The following is a 19,124-nucleotide window of genomic DNA, read 5'->3' as shown; positions in this document are numbered from 1 at the left end:
AGCCCCAATTATATAAGTTATCAACTTTGAATCTTTACTACAAACTGTAAATTGCAGCCATACACTCCTCTTAGATTGACTGGAATACCTGAGTTATAATCACCTTAACAAAAGCAAATTTGTGGCTTACCATAGAATCTTCATTCTCTTAGGGAAAGATGCTAACTAAATTATCTCTCTATTGACAAAAAAAAAAGAAAAAAAATGAAATGAAATATTTCAAATTTTGATTAGCTATTTAACTTTTTGGAATGCATAGATAATATTTAAATTCCTCACAAATCTAACACTGAATGCTTATAGCTCTAATGGCATAGGATATACATATGTATATTCATGAATTACTTGTACAATACTTAAATGCATCAGTAAGTAACAGTTTTGCATTATACAACATACAAACATTCATTTACCAATAGTTTGTTGATCCATTTGCAATTCTTCTACTGTTTATTTAGACCTAATTTCCATATTTTCCTGATATGTAAACATGCTACCCTATTAATTTAACTTCAGGATTCCAGTTCACTAGACAGCTTAATGCCCTTATTACACAATTGCTCTTGTTCTTTGTACTAAAACTGTAATTTTATGAAATCTTGTAGTAAGTATGAATATAGATTTACTAATGAAGTAAAGCTATTAATATTTGAATGCATTCAACTCCTCAGAGTGCATACTTAATGGAACATACAATCAACTAATATACTAGAAAAACTTTGAGAATGAGATTAACTATCTGTGTGTGACTTGAGCTTTTACTGAGAAATATGTTTCTATCATATTAGCTGAATATATTCTTTTAAAGAGGGTACACAAATTTAAATTTCAAAATCTAGAAATATTAGAAGGAGAGACAGATTTTAATCATACTAAAGTAAAGGAAAGTGAAGCATTTCTGACATTACAATTAATCTTACTTTGTAGAAGGGAACATTTGAGACCTTAGTTCACTGAGTATAGAGAATATGTGACAGAACTCATGGGTATGTATCACCCTAGTGGTTAAATAGCAGGCATGAAAAAATACATACAAACTAATGACTCCACCAGTTTAATGTACGAAAATTCATTTAGTATCATTCAAAAGAAAATTTTAACTAAAGAATCACAGATGCAAGTTAAGCAAGTTCACAGTTCTTATTCAGGAATTATTTCTAGTGATTTTTAGTCATGTATCAATTCATCTCTTGGGGTAAAACTACCACTGAGATTTTATATATCTACATGTAAATCCATGACAGCCTGGTGTCCACCTTAACTTGTACACACAGTTGTAAACTAGGATCTTTAAATTTTTTCTGTAGTATTAAAATGTAAAATGCAACTAAATAATGTTAAAACATTTGGTTGAGTATATAATATTAGTTGCATTTAAAGATGGGGAAAGTTGGGTCACCTGGGTGGTTTAGCCAATTGAGCACCTGACTTCAGCTCATCGGATGGTGAACTCATGGTTCATGAGTTCTAGCCCCGTGTCAGGCTCTGTGCTGACAGCTCAGATCCTGGAGCCTGCTTCGGGTTCTGTGTCTCCTTCTCTCTCTGCTCCTCCCCCAATCACACTATGTCTCTCTCTCAAAAATAAGTAATAAAATAACTTTCCCAGTGCTGTGATGACTAAGCCAGCACAGGAATACATCCACTTCCAAAGCCTCTGGCTATTACAGGACACTGTAGCAAATCAAGTAAGGGAAAATCTTTCAGATCAATGATGACATATTAATTTTGGGATTAACTTTTAGCTCTACCATAGATTATAAGAATCTATAATGGTTTGGTTTTGCTTTTTCTGTATTTGGTATGAAGTGGTTAGTTAAGGTTATCAAAATATTTTGTATGAAGAACCAATTTCAGAATCCAAAAATGCATGTGTGATAAATGTGTTATTTCTTCTCCTTTTAAACTCAGGAATGATTCCTAAGCAACTGGTTTACCTGATAACTACATTCTCCAATTCAATACAGCTTAATAAGTATATAAATTATATTATTAATGTTTTTATCTAAGGCATTGAATATTAGGGATCAGGTGACCCATTCAGCAATTTAACTTAAAAAACATAATTTTGATCAGTTACTATGTTTTATAATCTAATAGCTACTTTTGAATTATGGACAAGGAGATCCCATCTCATTACTCCTATTAAAGTGTTCCATGTTCTGGAAACCATGGTTAGTGCAATAAGATAAGTAAAAGAAATAAGAGGTATACAGCTTGGAAAAGAGAGAAATAAAACTGGGTTAATTCACAGATATCATAATTTATATGTAGAAAATGCCAAAGAATCTATATAAAATATCTAGTACTACGTGAATACAGAAAAATCACAGTGTATATCATCAATATACAAAATTTAATTGTTTCCTACATACTAACAACCAACACTTGGAGTTTACAATTTAAAATAATTGCCACTTCAGTTGATACTAAATATTGAAAAAATTTGGACTATATCTAATAAATTATGTAAAGAATCTCTGCTGAAAAAAAGACTGATGGAAGAAATTAAAATATGTAAATTAATGCAAACCTATTCCATGTTGATGAATTAGAAGACTCCATATTTTTAAGATGTCAATGTCCCCAGTTTGATTGATAGATAAAACATGATACCCATTGAAATTGCAGCAAACTATTGTGTAATATTGGCAAAGGAATTATAAAGATTACATGGTAAGGCAAAAAGTTTGGGACACCCAAAACAATACCAAAGAAGATGAACAAATTTAGAGAAGCCACACAACTCTTTTAATAATTACTATAAAGTTTAGTTATAAAGACAGTGTGATATTGACAAGGTAGTGGAAACAGATCAGTACAAAGTACTGAAAGATCCAAGAAATAGACCCACACAAATATGGCCAACATATATGATTTTTTATAAAGGCACAGGGCAAATTGATGAAGAAAAGAGTCATTTCAACAAATGGTACTGGAAAATTACATACGCACAAACAAAACAACTTAGATTCAGACCTTACACCTTTCAAAACAGTTTTAGCTCACAATTTATCAGAAAGACCAAACTATAAAATTTCTAGAAGGAAACAAGAGGAAACTTTACATGATCTTGGTGATGAGGTTTCAGAGACAATGCCAAAAGCATGATACATGAAAAAAAAAAAAAAAACTATAAACTGAACTATATTAGAATTAAAATTTCTGCTCTATGAAAGAGATAGTTAAGGGAATTAAAAAAGGTGTGATACAAACTGAAAGAAGATGTAAATAAAACACATATCTGATAAAAGACATTCTGATGGTTAATTTTATGTGTCAATTTAACTGGCCTATGGAGTGCCAAGATTAAACATTATATTTGGACGTGTCTGTGAGGGTGTTTCCAAGTGAGATTAGCATTTCAACTGGTAGACTCAGTAAAGTAGATTGCCCTCCCCAGTGTGGCATTGTCCAACCTGAGGAGGGCCTGAATAGAACAAATGATGGAGGAAGGAAGAATTCATCCCCTTTTCAGGCCTCACTGTGTAAAGAGGGACATCACATTTTGTCTTCACTGGCCTGTGGAATGGGATTTACACCATTGTCTCCCCTGGTTCACAGACCTATAGATTCAAACTGACTTATACTACCTGCTTTTCTGGGTCTCCAGCTTGCAGATGGTATATCGTGGAACATCAAAGCCTCCAGAATTGTGTACGGCTAATTCCTCACAGTAAATCTCCTTTAAATATAGACCTATCTCCTTTAAATAGACCTATCTATTATCTATCTATCTATCTATCTATCTATCATCTATCTACCTATTTATCTATCTGTCTATCATCTACTTATCATCTATCTGCCTGTCTCTTATGGCCTACTGGTCTGTTTCTCTGAAGAACCCTAATATAGACATCTATTCAAAATATAAAAATAATTATTTTAAGAATTTAAAGACTTAAAAATTAATCAAAATTGGGCAAACTATCTGGAAAGACATCTCACCAAAGAAGATATACAGATGGAAAAGAAGCATATGAAAAGATACTCAATATCATTTGTCATTAAAGAATTGCACATTAAAGGGGCTCCTCGGTGGCTCAGTCATTCAGCGTCCTACTTCGGCTCAAGTCATGATCTCAAGGTTCCTGGGTTTGAGCCCCACATCAAGCTCTGGGCTGACAGCTCAGAGCCTGGAGCTTGCTTGGTTCAAATTCAGTGTCTCCCCCTTTCTCTGCCCCTCCCCCATGCATTCTCTCTTTCCCTCTTTCTCTCTCTCTCTCTCAAAAATAAACATTAAAAAATTTTTTAAAAAGATTGCACATTAAAATAACAAGTAGATACCAGTATGACCGATGCAATTGTTAAATTCCTAAAATCTGACAATATCAGCATCTGACAAGGCTGTGAAGTAACAGGAACTTTCATTCATTGATGGTTAGAAAGCAAAATGGCACATCCAATCTGGAAAACAGTTTGACAGTTTCTTAGAAGGCTAAATTTTGTCTTTACATATAATCCAGAAATCATGCTTGTAGATATTTACCCAACTGATTTGAAAATATATGTTCACATAAAATCCTGCACATGAAAGTTTATAGCAACTTAAATCATATTTGTCACTAATTGGAAACAACCAAGATACCCTTCAATAGGTGAATGATAAAAACAAAAAAACAGCAGTACATATCTACAGGGAAGTGTTACTCAATAATTTAAAAAGCCACAGGAGCATGTGGGTTAAATATACATTGCTAGTGAAAGAAGCCAATTTAAACAGGCTGCATACTGTATGATTCCATTTATATAACATTGGGGAAGACAAAATCTACTAAGACAGTAAACACATCAGCAGTTGCTAGGAGTTGGAGGGTATATGTTGAATTGGTGAAGCAAAGAGGAATTTTATTTTTAGAAGAGTGAAATTATATGATACTATAGTGAGGAATACATGGTCCTATCCAAATGTCAAAATCTATAGAACTTCAAAGCATAAAGAATGAACCTTTATGTGTGTAAATTAAAGGTAAACAAACAAGGAAGTCAAAGGAGCTCAGGATGGAATGCAAAACGTGATAAAAAAATGTAACTGCCTTATAAATTTATGAAACAATCTCACTGAATGGGGTGAGAAAAAAAGGAGCCAAACTAATTAACTTTGAAATTGAGTGGCATATGAAAAGACTAAAGATGAAAGGAACCTTACACCAGTACAGCAGTCTGGTTGAGAAAGGTGTTTTCCAACTGCGTACAGGTAACTAGAAATACTGTAAGACGCTCTGAGCTCTCTATTCATGGCACATGTTTAAGGATGACTTTGCCCTGCGTGTTCTTCTGTGGATTCTTCATAGACTGGCTCCACCAGTCCCTTCCAATTGTGTGGGCCATGCCTGTACTTTTGTTGTAGCTTATTCCTCAGGAGCTCTCTTACTGCTGGCGTTCTTTGCTAAGCCAGAACTCCCTCTTAGGCAGGCTCCCTTCTAAAACGAGGCCAGGCTGATACTACTGCAGAATTCATATGTCGTCACTGGGATTCACTCACTTATTTACAATTCCCAGAAGGGGAAAAGGTTATTTTGCAGATGCAGCTCTTCACCCCACGGCCCCACAGGTCACTTGACCTTTCCCAAGCATGGGTCAAGAAATAGTCCTTCATGTCGTCCAATTACCAGAACACATAGCGCATACTCCGAGGTGTTCTGTTGAAACCCTCCTCATTGTAGTTGGGATTAGAAACAGCACCCTTTCATCCTTATCTCCTGTTTTTATTCTGGAGAAAGCCACACAGAACTCTCCTAATGAACTGTTTGGAAATCCCCCGCCACCTTTTTTCCTGTTGTCTGTCTCAAGAGTTCTTAGCCTTTATTGTGTTTATGATTCAATGGAAACCGAGATAGTGAGAGTCCCATTTTAACATCATGTTACAGTGATTTGGGCTTCTGCAGTAGAACTGCTGTTTCTCTTTTCTGTTTTGACAATAAATCGCTCACCCTAGAAAATAAAGACATGTAAGGAAATTAAAAAAAAAAAGACTTCTTGTAATTTGATCACTTGTCATTTTTTTATTTGCAATTTTTATAATTTAAAATTACAGGTACATCTTACTTCAATGTCCATTAAATTAGAGACTACAAATTTCCATTTATAACTGATATGCAAAATTATGAAAGGCTCTACATAATAAATACTTAAGCATAACTTAATGAATGTTTATATGACCAATATGGTACATTATAGACAGTGCAAATACAGGATGAGAACAAGACATAATCCCATAAATTTTCTTAAAGGTACTATACTAGATTGAATTATGGTCCCCAGAAGGTATGTCAACATCCTAACCCCTGGAACCTCTGAATCACCTTATTTGGAAAAAGCATACTTTGCAAAAAGTAATTATATTAAGGATCTTGAGGTAGGATTAATCAGGGTTATCTGAATGGACCATAAATCCAACGATAAGAGTCCTTTTAGGAGACAGAGGTGAAAGAGAGGGAGAAGAAAGAAGGCTGGGTTAGAGAAGGAGACAGAATTGGAGTGATGGATCCACAAAGCATGGTGACCAGCAGAAGGAGGCAAGGAAGGAATCCTGTTGAGAGCCTCCAGAGGGAAAGTAGTCCTGCCAAAACCTGATCAAGGTGGCAAACAGGGGAAGAGAATATATTTCTGGTGTTTTAAGCCACCCAGTTTGTAGTAATTTGTTACAATAGCCTCAGGAAATTAAAACAGTGTGTTCTTAGGGAATTTGTTAGGTTAAGCTAGTTTAAACTACTTTTAAAAACAACCATTGGGTGCCTGGGTGATTCAGTCGGTTAAGTGCCTGACTTCGGCTCAGGTCATGATCTCACAGCTGGTGGGTTTGAACCCCGCATCGGGCTCTATGCTGACAGCTCAGAGCCTGGAGCCTGCTTTGGATTCTATGTCTCCCTCTCTCTCTGCCTCTCCCCTGCTCATGCTTTCTCTCTCTCTCAAAAATAAATAAACATTAAATTCTTTTTAATTAAAAAATAAGAAATAACCATGTATGGCACAAACACCATTAATTTTTATGATTAACTTAACAATCGAGGGAATGTGATCAGGGTGGCAAACATCTCTTGCACCAGAAACAGGTCTGTTCATCTTTTGTCTCCTTTATTCTTGGTCCTTGCTATACTATGCAATTCATTCAGGAAAGGAAGGAAAGAGACAGTGAAGTCAAATACACTCTGTGAAAAATACCACGCATCACTTCTGCTGCCATTCGGTTAGAAGGGAATTTGGTCATAATGCACATCTAAATGCATGAGAGGACAGGGAATTCTCTATCATGTGCTTGGCTATAATCCTATAGGTACAGTTCAAGGAGAGAAACATTCTGGTGAACTGCTAGCAGGATTTGCCAAACTAAGTGTTTGCCAAAATTAGATTTTTCCAAAATTAAAGTTAAATTAGTATCTTCAAATCATTAGTAACATCTACAGAATGTTAAGTATATACAAATATGTAGCTTTATTTGTCCTTCACATGATCTGTAATTTTCAGAACGTGCACAGGCACATTGTTCATTTTTCTAAGGCAAAATAATTACAATAAAGTAATTTTGCTAGAAATGATTCACACAGTCTACTTGGAGATTACAAAAGCACAAATCCAATTAGCAAATTTTCTAATTTAAAGATTCTAGAAGTGTTGAATAGTAATTTCTTGAACCAAATTACTTCTTAGACCTAATCATTACTTAGTGCATTTTAAGGGCATTAAACAATCAGAATATTTAACTATGCTTTTATTAAAATATTCAAAAGCCAAAAGTTATAGATGTACCTTAAATAATTTTAAAATATGTCAGATGAAGATAGGGAAGCATACAAAACCTACTCCCTTCTAAAACAAAACAAAACAAAAAAACAGTGACTTCTGTCAGACAAATGGTAAATATAAAACTTGCTTTTCACCATAGTAGCTAATTAAATATATTGATGCATGCATTTTGAAGACTGTGTTCAGTTTCTTCTATATAAAATGACATATATTATGTCTTAAGAACCCCTTAAATGCCTTACTTAGTTAAATAGCTAATTTACAGCTTTCAGTATCATCACACATTATTTAAATTATTAATTTCAAACTTTAATTAAGCTAATGAATGTTAAAGTAGATAAAGTGACATAGAAAGCAATGCACAAAGGATAGTGTGATGGTTCATTTTGTGTATCAACATGGCTAGGCCCTCCAATCTAATTATTTAATCAAGCACTAATCTAAATGTTTCTTCAGAGGTGTTTTGTAGATATCCCTAACATTGGCAGTCAGAATAAGTAAAAATTATCTTAAAAAAACGTGGGTGAGCCTTATCTAATCAGTTGAAGGTCATAAGAGCAAAAACAAGTTTCCTAGAAAATAAATGATGCTACTAATATCAAAAGAGTCAGGAAAGCAATACAAAAGGACAAAGAAGTCTTCCTTTTCTAGCTATGTAGACAATTAGATATTTTAAACTTTAATCTGTATAAGTAAGGATAATCCACGTTATGATGTTATAACAGACATTTCCAAAATCCCTATGCCTTAACGCAAAAGGAAATTATTTCTTTCCTAAATATTAAGTATATTATAGCCCCAAATTTATTCTGTGGACCCAATGGGTGCTGCACTGTGTGCAATATTGCTGGTCAGGGTGACAGAAGAGAGATGGGTTTTTACAGTAGTAGAATTGCCTGAGAAATAAAGCTTTATTGTTTTAGGCCACTGAGATTTTGAGGTTATTATTATTACAGAATAAACAATTCTTTCCTGATTGATATGGATGTTATCACATAAAGCAGATTACCAATAGGCATGGCTCATCAGTTTACATGGAAGATATGCATATCAGAATTTGAAAAATTTATGCCCATCGATAAGTGCTATGCCATGGCCAAAAAAAAAAAAAAAAAGAAAAGAAAAGAACTGTCCTTGGCAATACATAAAAGGGCTTTTTACATTGCTCCTCTCATCACTGCAAAAAAAAAGAAAAAAGATTTTGAGCAGCAAAATTTTATTAAGATTGAACAATGTGAAAAAAAAGGTGTATTTATTTATACAAAAGTCACCTGGATATTATGCTAAACTTCACTATTTACTTCTCTATTTATTAGAGTTATTCAACCAGTTTAGGGCTATACTTTCAGTACAAAAGATTAGCAAAACTAAATCTCACAATATTGCACACTGAAAAAATTGTGAAAAGTCTTGACTGGTGGTAATGCAAATTGAAAAAAACCTTTCTAGAAAATATGTTGTAGTTATAGATTTGGATAGGTGCCCATTTCCATCCCAAGACATATACCTTTGGGGAATTCTTTTATATGTAAAATTGAGACAGCTATGGAATTATTCAGAGAAGTAATATTTGTAATGATACAAAAATAGAAATAATCCAAATGTCATCAATAGAGGATGGGCATATGGATTAATTTAAATCCCACACAAGGATACTATCTACAGACAGAAAAAGAAGTGCAAAGAAAAAACAGAGAGACAGAGAGACAAACCAAGAAACAGATTCTTAGCTATAGTGAACAAACTGATGGTTACCAAAGGGCAGGTGGATAGGGGGATGGGTGAAATAGGAGATGAGGATTAAAGAGTACACTTGTGATGAGCACTGGATGATGTATGCAAGTGTTGGATCATTATGTTGCACTCCTGAAACTAATATAACACTGCAATGCTAACTCTACTGGAATTAATTTTTTTAAAGTAAAACTATAAACATAAGCATGGATAAGACCCAAACATATAACATTTAGAAAAAAAGTTACAAAATGCTACATGTAGTAAGATATGCTTATTAATAATGTTTATTTTATTTTTTTTTAATTTTTGTTAATCTTTATTTATTTTTGACAGAGAGACAGAGCATGAGCAGGGGAGGGGCAGAGAGAGAGGGAGACACAGAATCAGAAGCAGGCTCCAGGCTCCGAGCTGTCAGCACAGAGCCCGACGCAGGGCTCAAACTCATGGACTGTGAGATCATGACCTGAGCCGAAGTCGGACACTCAACCGACTGAGCCACCAGGGCGCCCCGCTTATTAATGTTTAATATGCATATTCTTATTACTCAAAAATTTTAATTTAACAATGTGGGTATCTATACACATTAAGGAAATCTATAATACAAATAGGTGAAAGTGGCTACTTGCTCAGTGCAAGCCAATTCATACAATTAGGGAAGGGCATATAAAAAATAAAAATATATAAAACTTAATTTATATATTTAAGAACTGACAGACTGTGGGGCGCCTGGGTGGCTCAGTTGGTTGAGCATCCGACTTCAGCTCAGGTCATGATCTCACAGTCCGTGAGTTCGAGCCCCGTGTCAGACTCTGTGCTGACAGCTCAGAGCCTGCAGCCTGCTTCCAATTCTATGTCTCCCTCTCCCTCTGCACCTCCCCTGCTCATGCTCTGTCCTTCTCTGTCTCAAAAATAAATAAAAACATTTAAAAAAATTAAAAGAACTGACAGACTTTGAAACAAAGCAAAAAGTCCAAATAACTGCAATAAAAGTATATACTGCAAGTTCCAAAATAGGTGATGTGAGAATTAAGATAAATTTTATTTCTTCATCAGAAGGTTTTAAGAAGTTGCAATGTGGGCAGATGTCTAAAGATATGTGGGATTTAGCGAGAATCACAAAGTAACCACACATTTGCTTTGACCTCACATTTCTGATTTGTGAAATGATTGGATTATAGCAAAGCATCTCTAAGCCCTAACCTGTTTTAACATTCTAGAATTCAGTGGTTTTATAGGGATATTCAATGTCTTGCTGGGGGGGGGGGTTGATTGGGACACACGGTACAGCAGGAGTGATACTTTGCCAGGTTTTGTGCTATGCTTACAAAGAAATAATGACTACAGTTATAAAACCGAAGGACAAGATTTTAAAGAACATTTTGGCACCCATAGTTCCACAATACATAATTCACGTATTTTTCATTTTCAGGAAAACACAGTGGTTTTGCTTTGTATCACCTAAAACAAGAGAAAGACTTTGTTCAGTTAATGTAAATAATTATTTGAATGCTTAAACCTGTAAAACTCAATTTTTCTATTCCTTCCCTCACATTTTAATTTGTCAATAAAATTATTCCCATTACTGGCATAGCTTTATCTCTCTCTGTCTCTCTTTTGCTCTTCTCACTTGCTTGCTCTCCATCTCTCTCTCTCTCTGAATTGAATACATAGATATGTATATACAGATACTTATGTACATATATGAAGCTATATCTCTGTGCTTAATTAAGCATCTTCTATAATCTACATCAAGCATCTATTCCAAATTATCTTTCTTGCAAAAATATTATTCTCATTATTCTTCAGCGTATATTTATAAATATATAGATTAATAAAATTTTACTAATGGATACCATTCATTTTTAGTATAACAATACTTATTTCCAAATCGTGATTTATGAGTACTTTATAATTAGAAATTATTGAGTCATCAAGTTGATTTTAAAATTAAATGTATTCTACATATTCTAAATCTTTGAATATCAGTAATCTTCCTTGCATATTTCAGTGATGTGCCTTCAAATTCAAAAGCTGTAGTATTTTTCTAATCCAACTCTAAGCCTGGAAAAATTTACTGCAATTTATGCTTATTTACTTTACTTAGTTCCTTATTATTAAAGTTTGTACAGAATTCAATTGCTTTTCCCCTATTAAATTTTCCATGCTCCACATCTAATAACATATACATTCATTAAAATGAGAGTTTTAAAATTTTGTTGATTTTTCCACCACTTGTGTGTGAATTCTTAACATACTGGGTTAAATGTTTATTGTTTGCTAAATTATTCCAAAACCAAAAAAATAAATAAATTAAATGTAATATACTCTTTGACCTTAAAATTTTTAATGATACTTCATGGTACTTTTCCTAAACAAGTCATTCTGTTTTTAATTACCCAGTATTAATTATTACATCAATCCTCCCTTAATCCCAAAGGACAACACCTTTAATCATCAGGTAGCTTCAAAAATTAAGCTGCGATGCTCTCATTTCCCTACTTTTTTTGATGTGACTTCTTAGCTAGAATCTTCCTTATCTTGCCTCCCCTAAGGCAATGTTACAGCAGATTCTGGCAGAAATTCAGTAATTGCTGAGGTGCTTGATTCCCTCCTGCTGATTGTCACTAAAAACAACTGAACATCATTTCCTTGAATATGTTAGTGCTACAAACTAGCTCTTTACTTTTGACAACACTCAGTTCCAAATCAGTGACTTTTTCAATTATTCTTATTCCTTCAATTTTTAATTCTTTTCTGCTTGAGAGGATTTCTGTTGGTGTCTCAATTGGTGCTTAGCATTTCTTTAATACAGGTGAGTTTATTTTGAAGAGTATTTTAGAGAAACTGTCCTTAACTGTGTTACAGCTTCATTGCTGTGCTAAATTTTTATACTTGAGTTAAAAAAAAAAAAAAAAAAAGCTTGCATATTCTCTCTATAAGAGGATGAATGACAAATGCTGGCTATAGTAACTTGCAAATGTACGATACAGACTCACATATTCAAATGTCTAAGAAACAGAAATCTGTTTAATTTTGTTTAACAAAACATTTCACATATTTATTCATTGCCAGCTACTTGCATCCAACCAAATTAACTGGCTATTCAAACCAAGAGGTAAATAGACGTTTAAAACTCTGTTTTAGGCAGGACATCTTGTTCCTGGGTCACTTGGGTCTTGTCCCAAATGCACCAAAGAATTGGAGATCCAAGACGAGAATGGGGAGATAGTTTACTGAGTAGGTAAGTATAGTACACTATCAAGAGTGAAAGCCGGCCACTGCGGGAGCAAGAGTGGCAATGGCATCTAGAAGCTCTAGACCTGTACTTTTAAGCCTGTTTTGTGTGCATGTAAATTTGGCTTTGACTGATATTTTTCATTGCCAGCTGGTGGTTATATAACAGTTTGGCTTATGCTCATGTGCTTACCCATGATGCATTCTGTTATAATAGTATTTATTTATGTACTGTATATTTATGAGTGTCTAATGAGCTTTGGTTGTGACTTTAAAGGTACTTAAGGGCAAATTGCACTTCCTGTGCACATACTCAGCTCTTAGAAGTCCCCTTGTGGCTTTTGAGCCAGCTCTGTGTCTAGGCCTTTCCTGTTCTGTTAGCCTTTAGGGGTGGCTCTGAAGGTGTGGCTGTTAACCCTTGGGGGTGGCTCTGAGGGTGTGGCCAGCATCTGCTTTATCCCTCCTCTCTCTTGTCTGTCTAACAATCTCACTTAAGTTGAAAAAGAAGTTATAATGTTCTAACTACTTTTAGGAACTATGGTTTCATCTGTTTTGTGTAGTCTATCATATTACACAAGAAGACATAGCTATGAAGTTGTAATAACAGAAAAGTGAAGAATATGAAGAAGTCAGAAAAAAATTGAAGACCCCCCTTTAAGAAATAAGGTCTTACAACAAAAACAATTAAGTGCTATTAGTTTAGACGGGAAAAGTAGGGTAAAGTACCAGAAAGGTTTTCTATAGAAGATTAAAATTTTAATGTGAAACAGAATGTAACTACAACTGAAAATCTCTGCCTATTTCTCCCTAAGAAAGAAAATATGTATATTATGCAATACATAGAAATGTGTATATAAGCCACGTGTTTTGATAAATCTGAAATGAACATGCTCAGTCAGTGGAGCATGTAACTCTTGATCTTGAGGTTGTGAGTTCAAGCCTCACGTTGAGTGTAGAGATTATTTAAAATCTTGAAGAAGAAGGAGGAGGAGGAAGAGGAGGAGGAGGAGGGGAAAAGAAAAAAGAAATGAACAATAAATAGTTCATGATAAGGAAATTTTATTTTATTTTTAATTTTTTTTAATGTTTATTTTTGAGAGAGGGAGTGTGTGAGATGGGGAGGAGTGGGGGTCGGAGGGGACAGAGGATCCAAAGCAGGCTCTTTACTGACAGGAGACAGCCCAATGCAGGGCTCAAACTCACAAACCATGAGATCATGACCTGAGCCAAAGTCAGAGGCTTAGGCTTAACCTACTGAGCCACCCAGATGCATTAAAGAGGAAGTTTTCTATTAGAAAATACCAAATGTCAGAACCATGACTAAATAAGTAAATAAAGGCCAAGCACTTCCTAGATTTAAGTTACATAATTCCAAATAAATAAAATCTTTCTGAGGAATTCTAGAGAGGTTTACTAACATAGGTTACCATTTATTAAATAAGCTGGATGCCTAAAACTGTGCTTATTAAGAGCATAGTGTCTGTTGTTTTATTTTCTTAGAGTTTATTATTTTTTTAATGTTTATTTATTTTTGAGAGGGGGGGGAGCAGCAGAGAGAGAGGGAGACAGAATCTGAAGCAGGCTCCAGGCTCTAAGCCGTCAGCACAGAGCCCAACATGGGGCTTAAACTCACGAACCATGAGATCGTGACCTGAGACAAAGTCAGACACCCAACCGACTGAGACACCCAGGTCCTCCTATTTTCTTAGAGTTTAAAAGACACTGTCACCACTGTGCATGTTATGTAATTATTTATCTTACAAAATCAATTCAATGAAATTAAAAAAATTAGTATCTTCATCCAGTTTGTTGACTTACTTTGGGTGTTGGAGAATGATAATAAAGCAGCTAATAACCCTATAAATCATTCCCTTCATAATTTATATATTTAATTTAATTAATACCCTACTGCACATGTAGATCGACCTCAAAGAAGTAGTCATCACTGTCTCAAAAGGAAGTACCAGAAAATATTAATCCTTAATACTCTTGAAAGTAGAGTGTATATTGTATAGAAAAGCACAAAAACTGACTCAGCATTGAAAAGTGGTGCCTGAGTCAAAATTAGAAAGTATAGAAGTTGCTTTTGCTTATTTTTTTTACATATACATCAAAGAAACTCCGAGGCAAATAATTACCATAATTCTGTGTCTAAAATCTATGTTTTCTTAAGTATAAAAAACTCATTATTAATTAAGCAAAAGATAAATATTCTATACATTAAAAATAATTTTGTGACAGTTTTCAGTGTATTTTTTTCTTCTTTAGTGAAATATGATATAAGAATGCATTTAAAATTGGTGATGTCCAATAAATAAACAAACAAGCAAATAAATAAATAAAATTAGTAATGTCTTAAATTCAGTAAAATAGATATTTAATGAGGGGTGCCTGAGTGGCTCAGTCTGTTAGGGGGCCAACTTCAGGTCAGGCCATGATCTTATGGCTCAAGGGTTCGAGCCCCATATCAGGTTCTGTGCTCACCCTGGAGCCTGCTTCTGATCTGTGTCTCCCTCTCTCTCTGCCCCTCCCTTGCTCAAGCTCTGTCTTTCAAAAATAAATTAAAAAAATAGATATTTAATGAATTGAATTCAAATCAGGCACATCTTTGAAGTTTCCCCCAGGTGTATATCGAGTTCTTTGGATTATGCATATTGAAGAAAAGGTTCAAGAATAAGACACTTGGTGAAATAAAATTTTACTTTATTTAAAATGAATGTGGTTCTGGGGCGCCTGGGTGGCGCAGTCGGTTAAGCGTCCGACTTCAGCCAGGTCACGATCTCGCGGTCCGTGAGTTCGAGCCCCGCGTCAGGCTCTGGGCTGATGGCTCGGAGCCTGGAGCCTGTTTCCGATTCTGTGTCTCCCTCTCTCTCTGCCCCTCCCCCGTTCATGCTCTGTCTCTCTCTGTCTCAAAAATAAATAAACGTTTAAAAAAAATAAATAAATAAATAAAATAAAATAAAATAAAAAATGAATGTGGTTCTAAAATGTAAATTTTTATTTTAATTCATTTAAAATTAGGTGCATATTTTTATAGAAAAATATCAATAATTTTATTAACCCAGAAAGTATAAGAAACAGGAATATAGGAAATAGGCTTCAAAAGTTACTGCTGACTGAATAGTGAAAGAGTTCTTTATAAAAGAAAATTTGTAAATATTTTACTTCTCAAATTAACAACTCAAGAAAGAAAAGCCACATATATTTAGCTTTTAATAAATGTTAGAATAATAGGTAAATGGTGCAAATTGTGTGCTCATAACTCATTAGGAATACAGCTTCTTGTTTCATTTATATACTGCTTATTTTGTTTTATAAATCATAAATTCTGAATAAACTACCATGTTTAAACTTCTTGCTTAACTGAAGTAATCCATGTACATTTTAGGAATGATATTTAAAATGGAGACTAAATACCAAAAGAGACTGATCAGCAAACATCCACTATCAATTACATCAGTAAATATGATTGGCAATAAGGGTCACAACTAACCTTCTGGGGATGATTTTAGGGGCAAAACAATATTACTTAATTGCTTTCCAGTCCTGCACTGATGAGGTTGTTTAAGACTTTCTTAATTTTTAATGTGATTTTAATTTTTAAAGGAACAATGCCAAGGCTTAATTATACTTCTTTGCCCTTATGGGCAGTTTTCATCCATGGATATAGCAGTATCTACAAGTGTTGTTCCTTTTTTATACACAGGAAGGAAATGAAGCCCAGAGAAGTGCTAAGTGACTAGCTAAAGGTCATAGAACTCATCAATAGAATGGCTGTACAAGTAATAGAACCACAGATGTCTCTTCTAATCCTATCTACCAACTCAAGAAATTTCCATTTTTTAACGCCTAGTTTTCCTATAAAAATGTGAATGAGTGCCGATGACTTCCTGACTGATGATGGGTTAGACAGAAAACTTATAAACTTGGAGATGTTGTCTTAGTAATTTCACTTTTTATCAAGCTAGTGCTTATGAAAAATATATTATAAAATTAAGCTCTGATATATTTAGAATTCTATCAATTCAGCATGGTATAATACCTGGACATTCAGTATTGATTCTTTTTAGACTGAATTGTACAGACATCGCCCTATCATATGTCCTTGAATCAGTATTGCAGAAATCCAATTGCCCTACCCTTAACCTTTTCACGAAGGCTGATTTTAGTTATTGTGTGTATGAGGCCTGTAAAATAGCAGTGTCCCCTTGGGAATCATGGTAATGGAAATTAAACAAACAGGTACTGAAGCAAGCTTAACAATTCAGTGTCACAAGCAGGAAAATATATGCGGCTCTAAATTTTATCACAATTAACTCCTCTTGTCAATTTGTTATACACTTCAACTTTCAATGTGAAATTTGAAATTATCTATTTACCTTCAAAAATTGTTAATGATGTATTATCTACTTGCCAGGAAAACTATATAATATTGATTGGAGTCTCTTGACAGAAAAAGCATGTAAGCTAATATGTCAGCAAAGCATCCCAAAAGCAACTGATGCTTTTTCTATTGATTTCTCAACCTTGGAAAAAGACAATGAGTTCCCAAATATGCTCTGAGAAATACTCCTTAGAGAGAAGACTATATCTGCGTGCACATTATTTCAAAAATAATATTATAGTGCTTTTGAGCTCTATATTGACATGAAGTTCATTTCAAACACTGTATAGAAGATGTTAGTCTTTGTCAGAAATAAACTTACATAAATTTGTGTTTACATATTGATACTTTAGAATATGATTAGGCCTGATGTAAAACAGGGACTCTCTTGCTACTGTTTTCCATCCCAGTATGTATTCTATCTGATATTTATTGTTTTTCCCCCACATTTAAAATTCTTCTTTAATTTGTCATCTGCTGTCTTTAACTTCCATTTCATATGTAATGGGAGTTCCATTCCATATATAATGTAGTAAGAGTGTAAGGCCAGGAAAAAAATGGGAAAAAAAATCTGTATGACATTGAGCCAACATTGAGCAGGTCCCAGAAAAAGGAGGATATTAACAAAGGTGAGCTCATCTTTTCTCCCGTCATCTGTTCTGCTTTTCTTCTCTAAGCATTTGCTGAGAACTCAGGCAGTGGGATCCTGCTAAGAGTCAGAAAAAGTGACAAAGATTTAGTCTTCCTCAGAGGAATGAGAAGACAAAAAAAAAAAAAAAAGGGTAGGGTGGAAATGTAGTGAGACTGAGACTAGGCATCAGTGGGTCCCCTGGGGCATTTGCACATTATTCTGTATGAGCCAGGAGAGTAAAGTGCCAAGTTTAAAGTGACTGAAAAAAAGTATAGCAGAGTTTTCCGTTGTCTCCTGGTACTAAACAGCCTAAAGTTGGAGTTCAGGAAGGAACAAGGAAGATCCTAGGAAACAATGACACTTGGAGCCCAAGGCCCCTATGAGTGTAGCTTTTCAAGATACACTACTGAGGCTTGGAGGACTGAAACTAGTCTCCATCCCTGGACTGAAGGAACTCACACAGGATAATGTGCATCTTCTCAGGAGGGAGATAACATCACTGTATAGATGATGTCAGTTCCTCACAATCTCCCTGGACCTTTGCTATCCTATTCTTTACTATACTGTCTACCAGCTTCATTTCCAAATCCGAGAACCTCCTTCCCTTTGCCTGAGGGCTTTCTGTGGCTGCCAGTGCCCAGTGGTCCAGCATTAACGTGGCTGGCCGGCAATTGTAGGGAGTTAACCAGTCTCCATTCATCATAAGCAGACCTCACTTGATGACAGATGTTTTGGCTCCCTTGCCCATTGTATGAGGCATCTCTGAAACGCGTACTCTAGACTATTTCTGAGACCTCCTAAGTGGGAATAGGCTTCATTTTCCCCTTGGTGACCAGTTGGATAATAAGATCTTTTACTGGCTGACTTCCCCGCCCCTCCCTGGCTTCCTCACTCCCCTACTGCATTCCCTGGACCTCTCAAAGAAACTTCTTGCTCTCAAATTCTTGTCCCTGGTTGTGCTTATGGAGGAACTCAAACAAATACAAGTAGTCAACACTTCTATACTTTATATATCTGATTTTCAATTTTCAATCTGTTATTTCAAAAAATAATTTGGCACTAAGACACAGAACAAAGAGGAGGAAAAGTTGGAACAGACCCTGAGATAACAATAGATGCTGATTTCAAAATACAATCTTTGAAATAACTGATCTTTAATCAATTTTCAGAATACCATGACATATATTCACGATCAAAGGAAACAGGAATATGCCATCCCAAAATATGCCTTTCAACATAAGCATGGTTTTGAGTTAAAAGCACTTTTTAAAAAAAGCAGGTATAAGAAGGTGTTCTCACTCTTCCCTTTTTCTTCTTGAAAACAGGAGATAAAACCCCCATATGGAAAATGTCTTCTCTACCACAGGGAAAGAAATATTCCTGTCATCAGACAAG

This window comes from Panthera uncia (assembly GCF_023721935.1).
Source record: "Panthera uncia isolate 11264 chromosome A1 unlocalized genomic scaffold, Puncia_PCG_1.0 HiC_scaffold_16, whole genome shotgun sequence".
NCBI lineage: Eukaryota > Metazoa > Chordata > Mammalia > Carnivora > Felidae > Panthera > Panthera uncia.
Note: the sequence above shows the minus strand (reverse complement) of the source record.